A 13,078-nucleotide genomic window follows, 5' to 3' on the forward strand; every position below is an offset into this window, starting at 1 on the left:
GCCTGAACCGAGGACATACAAGCAACTGAGCCTCGGAGGACCTTAGGCTTCTTTCGGGCCTGTAGATAACTAGTCTTTCCTTGATATAGGAAGGGGCTTGCCCGTAGATAGCCTTATGGGCTATACAGAGACTCTTAAAAGCCGACCTTTGCGTCACTGGTAGCCAGTGAAGACTCAGCAACAGCGGGGATGCGTGTGATCTCCTTGGAAGTCTAAAGATTAGTCTTGCCGCATCATTTAAGACTACCTGCAGTCTGTTTGTTAAGGCTTTAGGTAAGCCCAGGTAGAGCGCATTTCCGTAGTCCAGCCTCGACAGTATGGTGGCGGAAACTATCGTGCGAAGCATGGACTGGGAAAGAAGTGGAACAAGTTTGCGCAGTTGTCTTATGATGCCGTTGCAAGTACCCACTACCGCAGAGATTTGATTGGTCATTGAGAGGGAGCCGTCTATTCTCATGCCAAGACTTTTGACCGCGATTGTTGGCTTGGGTGTGGGCCCTAATTCCTGGGGCCAGTAGAGGTCACACCAGGGAGAACAAGTGGATGACACAATTAACACCTCTGTTTTCTCGGGGTTAATCTTCAGGAGATTCCTGGACATCCAGTTAACAGTGTACCTAAGAATCTCCTGTGCCAGCGACTGGGCCCGTATGGTGTCATCTATGCTCAGCAACAACTGAGTGTCGTCTGCATAGTTAAACACCCGACAGCCCATCTCAACCAAGGTGCTTATTAGTGGTTGCAGGTATAGGTTGAACAATAAGGGGGATAAGGCGGAGCCTTGGGGTACCCCACATGTCAGGTCTCCTGCTCCTGATACCTCCTCTCCCAGCTGAATCCTCTGGGTTCGCCCAGACAGAAAGGATTCCAGCCAGAGGTAAGCAGAGCCCCGAAACCCAAACCTGGCCAACCTATCCAGGAGTATGGTATGGCTGACGGTATCAAACGCCGCTGATAGGTCTAGAAGTATCAGGGCGCTTGGTTTCTTTCGGTCAGCCAACCCTCTAAGGTCGTCCAGCACCGAGAGCATGACTAACTTGGTGCTATGGTGGGCACGGAACCCTGCCTGCATGTCATGGAGCAGATGGTTGGACTCCAGGAACGCAGCCAGGGACTTCAGAACATGCTGCTCAAGCACCTTAGAGAGAAATGGAAGCTGGGAAATAGGCCGATAGTTTTTTAATACTTTGGGATCGGCCCCAGCTTTCTTGATTAGGGGCTTCACCCGGGCTTCTTTAAAGCTAGCTGGCAGCTGTCCCATGTTCAATGACCTATTTAGCATGGACAGAATGCGTTCTTCTAGGTTGAGGCGGGCTAGGTTGAGTTCTTTTACTTAGTTCCATGAGGATTTTAAAAGTTTCCTTCTGAACATTATCTGCCTTGTTAATGCGATTTTCGTAGAATGTCGCTTTGGATTCGTGTATATGTTTTTTATAGGCCCGAAGCAACTGCCTGTATTGTTCACAGGATTCGGGGTCTTTTTTTCTCCTCCAGATTCTCTCAGCATTTCGCAAATCTTTCCTATGCTCTCTTAGAGCTGGTGTGAACCAGGGGGCTCCCTTCCCACCACTATTCATTTTCTGGGACTTCACTGGAGCAATCTGATCAATTGCCCTTGTTAAATCACCCATTAACTCTCTACACTCTTGGTCTATATCGGCGCCTGGCGCCGTGGGTTGAGTGAGTTCCCTGAGCGACAAAGTCAATGTTTGTGCATCAACATTTTTCCATTGACGAGTCTTTTTAAATTTTGGTGGGGGCTGTGGGGGTTTTGCACCAATAGGGACATCACAATATATCAGGTGGTGGTCTGACCAGATACAAGGGAAAACTCTTACTGAGGTGATCTTAGGATCCAACACCCAGACCAGGTCAAGGATATGGCCCTTTATGTGCGTAGGGGAGTCTACCAGTTGCCTGAAACCAAGCGAACACATTGTTGTCTCCAAAGAGCTAGCTGCTGGTTCCTTTTTAGGTCTCGCCCTGGAATAAGCATCCAAAGGATGCATTCCAGGGACGGAGACGTATAGTCAGCTGTCTGGAGGGAAGGACGGACGAGAAGGTGCACGCGCTTCTCCCCGGCTGGATTCAGCTGCTTGCACGCGCACGTCGGCTCCGTCCACATTCACAGCAATTCCCGCGCCGTGCACATCCCCACACATACACACATGCATGCGCATACACACACACAGACACTCGCTCGCACACACTCTCTCCCCCCCCCCCCATACACACAGGCACGCACGCACTTCACATCAGCCCTGGGCCCCACTCACCGACTGCGCTTTCCGGCGGGGCTCCTCACGGCGCGTCTCGCCCCGCAACAGGCGCCACACTCCTCCTTCTCCCCGGCCCCCTCCTGGGGACCCGGGCTACCCCGGACGGCAGGGCACTCCATGCGCCGCCAGCTCGCGGACCTCGGGAGGCGGGACTTCCGGTCGGCCGCGAGCTTTAGCCATTCGCAGAGGTGAGGGATAATTTCAAAGATACTAACAGTGAAAACGGACAGAGGCCTGGCACGATCAGCCGCCATCTTTATAAATGAAACCGAGCCCTCGGATTGAAAGGAAAAATTGTTCAGCTATCAATAGAGCGTGATACCGTACGTTCGTATTGCGCACATCTGAGCCGTCAACCATTATATCAAAAACACTTATCTTTATGTGTCTAGTATATATGAATAATTAACATCATAACATTGCACCTTTTTCCCTTAATAATCACTCTTAAGACAAAAAGAAAGATTTTTTCACTATAGATTTAATTTCTTCGACAAATAATGGGTGTTAGGTGCCATTTATTTTGCCTTATCTCGTGCAATTGGGCCCTAGCTTTGTTGTCCATCTTCTATGTTTCGGTAATGATGACCCGGCAAATGATTCCCAGAATGCACTGGGCGTATTTTATGTGTATAAACCCGCGAGAAATTGGAGCGGCCGTGTGCTGAGCGGTGAGATGGTTGAATGGGTTTGTGAGTGTGTGTGGCTGTGCATGAGAGGTGATTCTGTGTGTGGGAGAACCGTGTGTTTGAGGTCCCGCTCAGCACTCATTACACATTGATCTTATTTGACCGGCTGGGTTCTCCGCCGCCGGCCTCGGGCTTGGATGAGAAGACTTCCTCGGTCGCTAGCCCCGTTGTTGGGCCCTGTGCGCAGAGGCTTTCAAATCAGGCAGCGGATCCCGTCCTCTGGGGCTCAGACGTGATGATTCGATCAGATATACTAGGCTGGGGGTGCGAGGCTTCGGCCCAGAGCACCGAACTCGCCCATGAGTACTTACTTACCTTGAACACAACTGGAAATATCTTTAACTTGTTAGAGTGAACTGGGCAGCATACATAGAGTGGGGGAGTTAACTCCCTTCAGCCACTGTTTTATTGGCAGCGTTATTCCCATTTTGGATTAGTCCAAGGACCGTCACTCAGTGAATGGAATGTCACTCATCAAGCGTGGATTGCAACACATTCATGTTTCTATATTAGCTAGTTATATTAGTGAAACAGGGACATCTATGTTAATGAGTTGACTCCACAGAAGGGACAAAAGGCAGCCAGGTTCACAACACATATTGCATTGCAAATGCTATAGGTGTCACATTTGTGAAAGTTAAAACTATTGGCATTGTAAATGACAAAGCTATTACTTTAGCTATTACTATAGCTAAATTAAAAAAATGTAATTCGCAATACCAATGGCTCAAACTTTCCTAATGCGAGACCTATTGCATTGCAAATGCTTGTTCTCCTTGTCCCAGTGTAGATTAAAGTCTCCCGTAACTACTATGTTCTTATAACGTGAGCATATATCCGATATGCTGGCCATAAATAGGTCGTTAAAGGCCGAGGTGGAATTTGGCGGGCGATAGACAGTGAGAATGATTAAACACAAATTATCAAACATAATTTTCACTGCCAGCATATCGGCCAGGTCCACTGTTTCTGTCAAGATTTTAATTGCAGCTAGGTTTTTCTTAAAAAGTATAGCTACTCCTCCCCCACGGGCATTCCCCATACGATTATGCCAGTGTATGTCATAACCTGAAGGAACTGCAGCTATAATGTCTGGTAGTGAATTTTCCCCGAGCCAGGTCTCGGTCAATGTTAGGACATCGATTTCTCCAGCTTGGAGTAGGGTGAAAATCTCAAGACTATGACACTGCAGTGATCTAGTATTTAGGCTAGCCAGATTCAGGGTATGGGAATAGGAGGTGGACTTACTGCTGCATGAACCGCGAATAGACAGTTCCTCTAATAAGGCTAGCGTGGTTGGATCCAATGACTGGGTTCCCCTCTGTAAGTGGTATAATGCATCCTGTGTATACGAAAGCCTATAGCCGAGAGCCCCAGCCCCTGCACCCGTTCGTGCGCAGACGGGCGCAGATGGGCTGGACTCTGGCGTGACTCCGGCGCGATTCAGGCGCGCCCGCTGTGCGCGTCCGCTGCGCGGAGTCATGACTAACCGTTTATATACCTGAGGCTAGCGCGCCGAATCAAAGTAGCCCTATCAAAGATGGCCGCCGTCAAATTCGGCCGAGCACAATGAGTGAATGGCCCTAGAATCGGCCACAGGTATCTCAGTCACCCCAAATACGATAATATGCCCCAAAATGCTAGGGAGGGATCGTGTGTCTGTCCTGGGTATTGTGGGTGTCTGTGCTGGCTCCAATTTGAAAAAAACGGGGGGGGGTCGGACACAGAGGAACAACAGTGCAATGCAATATTAAATTATTAAAAACACAGATTAAAAGATAAGCAGCCAGCCGGCTGTGGTATCAGTGCAAGGTCAAGCTTTCTCGCGAGCAGCGCTTTGCCTCGGCTTTTATACCTGAGGCTAGAGCGCCGAATCAAAGTAGCCCTATCAAAGATGGCCGCCGTCAAATTCGGCCGAGCACAATGAGTGAATGGCCCTAGAATCGGCCACAGGTATCTCAGTCACCCCAAATACGATAATATGCCCCAAAATGCTCGGGAGGGATCGTGTGTCTGTCCTGGGTATTGTGGGTGTCTGTGCTGGCTCCAATTTGAAAAAAACGGGGGGGGGCGGACACAGAGGAACAACAGTGCAATGCAATATTAAATTATTAAAAACACAGATTAAAAGATAAGCAGCCAGCCGGCCGTGGTATCAGTGCAAGGTCAAGCTTTCTCAAATAAGACATCACTTACACAGAAGGAGACAAGTCAGACTTCTAATATTCAACAAGAGAGAGTAACAAGCACTGGAACACTGACAGGTAACTTTGAGTCGGTAATAGTACTGTGGATATGAAATATTGCTAGTGGCTGTGTATATGTATATATAAAGTTATATTTCTGTAGGCTGCATGCACCTATCAGAAGAGTGGCACCAGGCCAGATCGAATCCAGTGGCTGTTTTTTCATTTTCTTCCCATTCCCCTTTCCCCCTCTTTGCTATTTAGTGAGCGTCTACAAGCTTGCTGTAGTGGAGTAGGGGATTGAGAAACTATTCGTCTGCTCCTGTGGAAATTACAGTTCTGGCTTACAGGTACTTGACAGAGAGGTGTCTAAGCGTAGTTTTTTTGGCAATCATGTATTTGATTGCATTTTTAAAATGGTAACATAACTTAACTGCACTGTTTTAAAAAGTCTATACATATTTAAACATTGGCAGTTTAATGGAATAATTGTGAAAGTTTTGAGGGGTGGGCCCTGCTGCTTTTTTTTTCCTGGAGGGCGCGGCATTAAAATGTTTGAAGACCACTGACCTAGAGTATTTTCGTCAGTTTTCTATTTATCTCTATTAGTTCCTTAAGTGCAAGAACATTGAATGACCTAAGGAAAATTCAAGTCTGCACAAGAGTCTCTAAAAATTCAAGCCTAGTTGTAAGTTCAAGGCTGACAAGAAAAAATTCAGCACCCTTGTATACTTTATGTGACAATGCACTATTATTCTAAAGAATTTGCACTCGAAAAAAGTCTCACTACTCAACGAAATGGCACACATCGGGCCTCATTTATGAGGTTTGTGGCGCAGGGCAGCACCGCAAGGAATCTTGCAGCGCTGCCCTGAGTCAAAACAAAAGGGCAGAAATGTGCTGTATCCATAAGATACATCATATTCCTGCCCTTTTCCCCTCCGCCGGTGCACAACGGGCTGCCATATTCCAACACAGACACCTTTGAACCGTGGTTCAAGGGTGCCTGCATTGCAGGCTGATTGATTTTGTGCAGGATGGGACACCTTCCTGCACAAAGTCAATCAATTCAGGCGATTTCCTCTTTCTATATGTGCTGCAGAATTTAGCACACATAGAAAAAGGAAAAAACAAGGAGAAATTAAAACATTTCTCCTCATTGCACCTCCCTAACACCAAATCTGGGGTGGCGTTAGATCCTGACGCATTCCCAGGTTTATGATTTCTCGTAAATCTAGCAATGCTTCTGGTTCCATGGCTGTTGCGTGGGAACACCCACAGCAACACCCATGGAATGCCCCTTTCACACAATGTTCAGAGTGAAAGGGGAACATATATACAAGGCCATGGAAAGCCACGTAAAGTGGCTTTACGAGGCCTTATAATTATGCCACGCACATTGTGCTACCTGAACATCCAAAAAATTACGCTCCAGCAGCACAAAAGTGCAGCATAGTGTTCTGAGCCAAAGATTTTTGGAGCCCTGGTGAAAAGGCAGTAGGTGTCAGGATTTCACTGATGGTAATCTGAATCCAACACAAATTAAGCTAGATTAGTACTCATGTTGCTGGTGAGACTGGGAGGTTGAAAGAAAACCACTGAAATCAACGCATTTTTCAAACTTGTCCTTGTCCGGGGAATTTATGGGATGATGAAAGGAATGTGGCTCTCCTAGATAACCAATGAAGTTTTTGTTTTTGAACCTCATTTCAGGGTAATAAATTGTTGGTGTCTTTGAGAAAGCATACAGTTGTGTTATACCATGTATAGGCATTACCAACACCCTGTAAATGTTCTTTAATTTTCCAAACCAGTTACTCAGTGAAATAAGACGAGTAAGCAGAACAAAGGGAAAAGAAAAAAGCTCCACCACTATTTACTTAGATTTGCAACAAATATTTAATTTAATATATTAAATAAAATTACATTTTTAAAAGATGTTTTAAAAACAAATTCATACTTAAACCAAAATGGTCATATTTAAAGTTAAAAGTTGCTAACATTTCTGTGTAGAATTCATTTAAATTAATTGAATTATTTTTTAATAAAAATGTAAGTTACATTTGTTTTTTTACAAACAAAAGATTAAAATATTTTCCAATAGAACAAAGAGAATTTGTATTTATGTATTTCAAATGTTGAACTAAATTTATATCTATAATTAAAAATTACAAATACTTTTTTTTTACATTATTTTATATGGAGGTCTATTTTGAGTCCCTGCCTCCATTATTTATTTTGGGGCATGTTGCCATTCCAGTGGTTGGCCATGTGTGGTCTGGGTTTAGTCCAAGTCTCAGCTTGGAGTACGTTTACTACTGTTGTGGTCTTTTTCGGCTGTAGTAACTTTAGAAGTGGAGTCTGTGAATAGTAATAGGCTTACTCTGTTGTGGGCGGGTGAATGTCTCTCCTTAAACCCTCCTTCACATTCCCCCTCCCTAAACTCCTTACGCCTCTCTAAACCACTTCCATTTTGTAGTAAGAAGTCCCGACTTTCCTGTCACGCCCAGCATTCCTTCCCACGTTTATAATTACACATATATGTATACGGAGATCTGCGATAAGAGCGGTGGTGGTGCTGACCTCCACATGTAAGTTACTGAATAGCAATTTGTAGAAAGTGAGCAGTACTATTATAGTAGTACTACAACACTAGTACTAGTACTGACTGTTGCTTAACCCTGCTGTGCTCTTGGTTGACCTGCAGTCTCATTGGATAGGCTTGGGTTTGCCTGCATGTTATTAGTGTATGCCCTGGTGCATATGTGCTCCCACACCAGGGCTGATAACAGATTGTCCCATCAGTATCTAATAATAACGTATCGTGGAGTTATGGGTTGCCGTGAATATTGTCCATAGATCATGGCGTATTCCCAATTCCAAGGCACCAATCTAAACCAGGTGGCAAGCAGATCTCCTTGTCCCATAACTGTGGATGAACACTTGTGGAAAATTAGTGCGTTTTGGTGAACATTATCTGCGCCATCTTGCCTCTTCCCTGATGCCACACTTTTGTCGTGCGCGCCCGCCATTTTTAAGATGCCCCGATCAGAACAAACCCTTTTGCATGCCGCTGGCCCCTGACATAGCCCTTTGCCTTCGCTAAGCCCGCACGCTGACCACCCCCTGCTTGCACCTGCCTTGAGTCATAAACCCCTCTCCGGCGCTGCTCTGCCCCAGGCCCTCATCCTGTTCCCAGCGCGACGCCTCCCTGCTTTCCTTTCATGATCTCCGGCCCTTAGATGCAAACCCCTTTTTCCCCGTGTGCCCGTTTTGTCCTCCCCGTTCCCAAGCCGACACCCAGCTCTGCCGATACCATCCTTGCCCCTCCCCGTACAATAGAAAGCTTCCCCCATCAAAGAATCCCCGGGTTGATCAAAGCCCCCACCCCATGAGATCCGATCAAACTCCCCACATTCCGTGAATCGGCGGATTATCCAGCTGCGCGATGCTCATCACCTGTTGTGACTAGGGTGGGGACTTCAACTGTAAATGTGTGTGGGAACGGGCCCAAAAGGGGATTCTGAGGATGTCTTTCCGTACATCAAAGTATCAACGAGAATGTGTTACATGTAATAAAGAGATAAACTTGTGTATAAGAGGCCAGGCCTCCGGGATGCAGTTAGAGCACCTCAGAACGATACCTTCTGTCCGTTTCGTTGTGTTCTCCTCCGGAGAGAATAAAAAAAACCTTGTTTCCTGCTTTTCAGTCTCCAGCGCCTGCCTCTTCATTGATTTAAATAACTAGAGGGTCACAGAGGCAATACCGCCGGGCAAATATCGATTGTCCCCGACCCGATTGAACTTTTTTTACAATTGGCGTCCCAAGCGTGGGGCCCATCAGCGACTCGTGGATCCAGTGGGAGAGGTCCCGACGACAGAGTGAACGACTGCAACGATCGGGAGAGCTCTTGCCCAATAGACCCTCGTCTGGCAGCCGATCATCCGAACTTCACTAGTTCCGAACAGACCTCTCTCGAGTGATCTACGGTCCTGACTGGGAACCATCAGGAGTGCCGTGAGAAATACGAGAAAAAGAGGACGATCGGGCGCTGGATTCGGAAGACAAGAAACTGTCCACATGGTCCGGGTAAGGTCGTGTTGCCACGACAAGTTGCGAAATTTGTTTTGATTGCTTGATTGTTCAAAATACTAGTATTGCTCTGTTTTTTTTTATTTAGAGATTCACTGTCTGCAAACGGAGAAACAACAGGCTCCCTCTCCCTTTGCAAGCAGTGGAGGATAGGTAGGGTAGCAGCCGTGCTTGTTCTTTTTCTCCCCCACTCAATAATTGCTTGAAACTGAACTGTTGTTCACAAACTATTGTTTCCTGGAGATTCCCTGTCTGCAAGCAGGGAAGAGACCACCCTTTTTGCAGATAGTGAAAAGGGTAGGTAACGCAGATCTTTGCGGTCCTACTCATTCTCCCCATTGTTATTTATTGGTCGTTTGGTTTTATATATTTTTTTTTGATCCATGAGGTATTCACTACCTGCAAACAACGTAGAATAGAAATATTCTGTCTAGTCTTTGCACCTAGTGATAAGATAGGCAGTGCTGACTTTTTAGTCCCTCGTTACGAGCCGTCATGTCTGTCTTCTCCCCACTGATAAATAGCCTGTTTAGCCCGGACCGGGTGTTAGAGGTGGACCATATAGCTCCACTAGAAGGCACCCCTAATAAGGACATGTTCATAAACTATGGGTTAGTCACCATAGCTTATAATAAATTATGGCACAGGTATACCGAAGATAGCCAAGACAAACAGTGGCCACTGGCAGGATCCTTTGACCTTGATAAAATAGAAACGTTAGAAATAGCCCTTCGAAATAATAAGACGACGCCAATTATGCTCGACAGTCTCGGTATGTGGCGCAGAGAGGCTACGAAACGACAGAGAAAAGACGAGGATAAACCAAGTAGGGAAATATACCGACAGGACAACCCCAGGACACCGCTACCCACAACTTATCCCCCGACACTATGCAAAGGACGACCAGACTTAGGGTCAGACCAATGCGCTTTTTGTAGGTATGTCGGACACTGGAAAGCCCAATGCCCGACTCTACTGAGCGTGAGTAAAGGCAAAGGGCCGACAAGAACGACAGACCGACAGTACGAGAAAAGGCGCGAGACAGAGAAGAACCCGACTTACATAGACAGACCAGACAGAACCACCGCGTTTGATTATGCCCGATGGCACAGATTTCGCCAGGAAAATCTCAGCGGCATGATCAAGTTCTCCTAGGTCGGGCAATGTCAAGACGGGAACCCAGCCTCGTTTAAAATTCACAGACGGAAAGAGATAATTATGACCAATAACTGTTTTTATATTTGTCTTGGGTCTTTGTATGTCGTACTTGTACTGTCCCCCGTCTGAGTTTGTGTGTATGTAATGTACAAATCTGCGTCATCCCTCCACACGTGTTTCCGTGTTACTCGACCTCTGTTAGCAGAAACCTAGCATCAAAGCAACCTGGAAAGAAAGAAATGGTAAAACAAAATCCGTAGACCATTAATAAACTTGAACTTTTAATTTAACACAACAAACAAGGAATAATAACGATAAACTGTAGAAAATGAAAGTCAAACAGAACATTCGCCCCCCCCCCCATTCTGGAACCTTCCAAAGTAGGGCAGGGTTACGGCTACGCCCAACCAACGGCAACCCATATAAGGCGAGCCCCGCCGCCAACTCTTGGTCAGGAAATCTTAACGTATGGGGGAGCCAGAGGAGAGGCAGGAGCCCGCAGCCTGGGCATTTGCAGGTAGTCCCGCCACATGTCTCCTTGGCCGGCCGCAACGGGCCTGGAAAGACTAAGGTAGTCCCGCCACATGTCAAGAGGAGAACGAGGCACCTCTTCCTTTTCTCTTCCGTCACAGCCGCAGCAGTCCTGGACGGCGGGATGTCCTGCACGTACCTCCACAACAATTTGTCCAAGTTGGGCTGGGAGGGAGAGGCGACGCGGACGAGCCTCTCCCACCTCCACCGGTAGGAGGTTTCCCAGCCCCCAGCCCGACGCCGAACACCCCCAGTCAGGCGATGGTGCCCATACTTCCACAGCACCGGACACACCCTGGTGGCACCCCAGTACTTGCGCAGCACCGAACGTACAATGGTGGCACCCCAGTATTTGCGCAGCACCGAACGTACAATGGTGGCACTTGGGGAACACCGGATGTGGAGAGGCCTTCATGCGGGGCGATGAAAAGGAGCGGCATGGAGTGCACCGGGAGAAGGAGACGATGTGAACGAGTCTCCCTCGCCCCCCCAGGTGGGGGCATCACAGCTGCACCCCAGCTGAACGTCCCGCTCTCACAAAACAGGGACCTCTTCCTTTCACTCCGAAGGGTCTCTTCCATTCTTGCAAACTCGACGAGAGTGGCCCCTGTAGGGCCTCAAAATGGCGTCTGGATCCGCTGGAAGGCGGGCCCCGGCCACTAGAGTAACTTTGGCCAGCCATACAACTCGAACATTTGTCCCATGGAGCACGAGCCCCCATCTCCGACAGCATCTCCGCAGCCTTGAAGATCATACAAAGGTCCCCGGCGGAACCTTCGGCCTTTGCAGGTTTCCGGTAAGGGACGGCTGCCTTGATCGCCAACGAAACAACATGACATTGCCACACCTTCTGTTAGCGTGAATTCTAGAACTGCCGAAAAGGACTCTGGTCCAAACTGCCAGTAATGGAAACATTTCCCCCTGATGCTGCTTCCGGACTGTGCCGGCCCCGCCCAAAATGGCGCTGGTATCAATCGGAACTTACGAACACCTCGTGGTGTTCCTTCGCACTAATATAAACTTGATGTTCTGAGATTTTATATGATCCTTTGTACACTTGGCTAGAAAAGACGAAGAGAACTCACTCGACGAATAGTGTGAAAAGATCCCCGTTACAAATGTTGATTACGAATGTACAATGTATTATATTTTTATAACTGATGTAAACCTCATTTACGATGCACACGTACGGTATGCATATAGGAAATCTGATTACAACTGTTATGATTATGTTTCTAAATTATGAAAATATATGCCCCCGAACCCCCAGCCAATTAATAGACGTTTTAGTCTCTTACAAATGAATGAGTAAAACTTTCCGATGTTTTTATTGTTGCAAACGACACCCCCCACTGTACGCACTTTAGCCATTGCCACGACCGACCAAATACGACCACACCCTCCTAATCCATATGCTGAAATGAATTTGCAAAATAAAGTCTTTGAAACTATGGACGGGTATTGCATGCTTTATTTTAAAACAATATGGGATGGGTAGGAAAGTTCTTTTTCTGTGCACCCTACTCTGCTCTCTCTTTAAGGTTAAAGGAAGATGGTTGCCCAGCCCTGGAGGACGGATCGGATCGACAACACGACACTCCGCCTTAAAAGTACGCGACTGACTCATGAACTCTCGCGTAGAGGAAGACCGTGACTTCCAAGGATGGGTAAAACGAATGGTGTAAATGAGGGAATGTAAAAGGAGGGTGAAATGAAATAATGTAAATATTGTAAAGTACAACGTTCCAAAGTAGCAGGGACCCAAGAACCGAAGAACTTTAGAACGCCACGGCGTTGAAAGAGGTTTAAGGATCCCGATAGTGAGATATATCCTTTGACTAGATACCTCGCACTAGGCACCTCTGGTTTCCTTTTTATGTTTCCCCGCACACGCCCTACATGAACACACTACCCCCCCTCGACTCCGAAAACCATATCCCCGGGGACCCTGCCCCAAGGAGGAAAGACGAGTAAGAGGTAAGTAAAGGACTTATGAATCCATGTATTTGAATGCGTGCGAATGCTGTCTCCCCCACCCACCCCCTTTTTTTCCTCCCTCTGCAGGTTACATCAGAGATTACAGCCAAGGTGTGGCGAAGATCTGAGACCTTGCCATGTCTAAATACACGAAACGGACTAGCG

General features: G+C 47.1%; 1 pseudogene; it reads left to right on the forward strand.

The window, feature by feature from the left end:
- The first annotated feature begins 2,924 nt into the window (after positions 1-2,924).
- On the forward strand, positions 2,925-3,271 carry LOC144825899 (small Cajal body-specific RNA 2; annotated as a pseudogene).
- Positions 3,272-13,078: the final 9,807 nt, after the last annotated feature.

This window comes from Lissotriton helveticus, chromosome 3_1 (genome assembly GCF_964261635.1).
Source record: "Lissotriton helveticus chromosome 3_1, aLisHel1.1, whole genome shotgun sequence".
Lineage (NCBI taxonomy): Eukaryota > Metazoa > Chordata > Amphibia > Caudata > Salamandridae > Lissotriton > Lissotriton helveticus.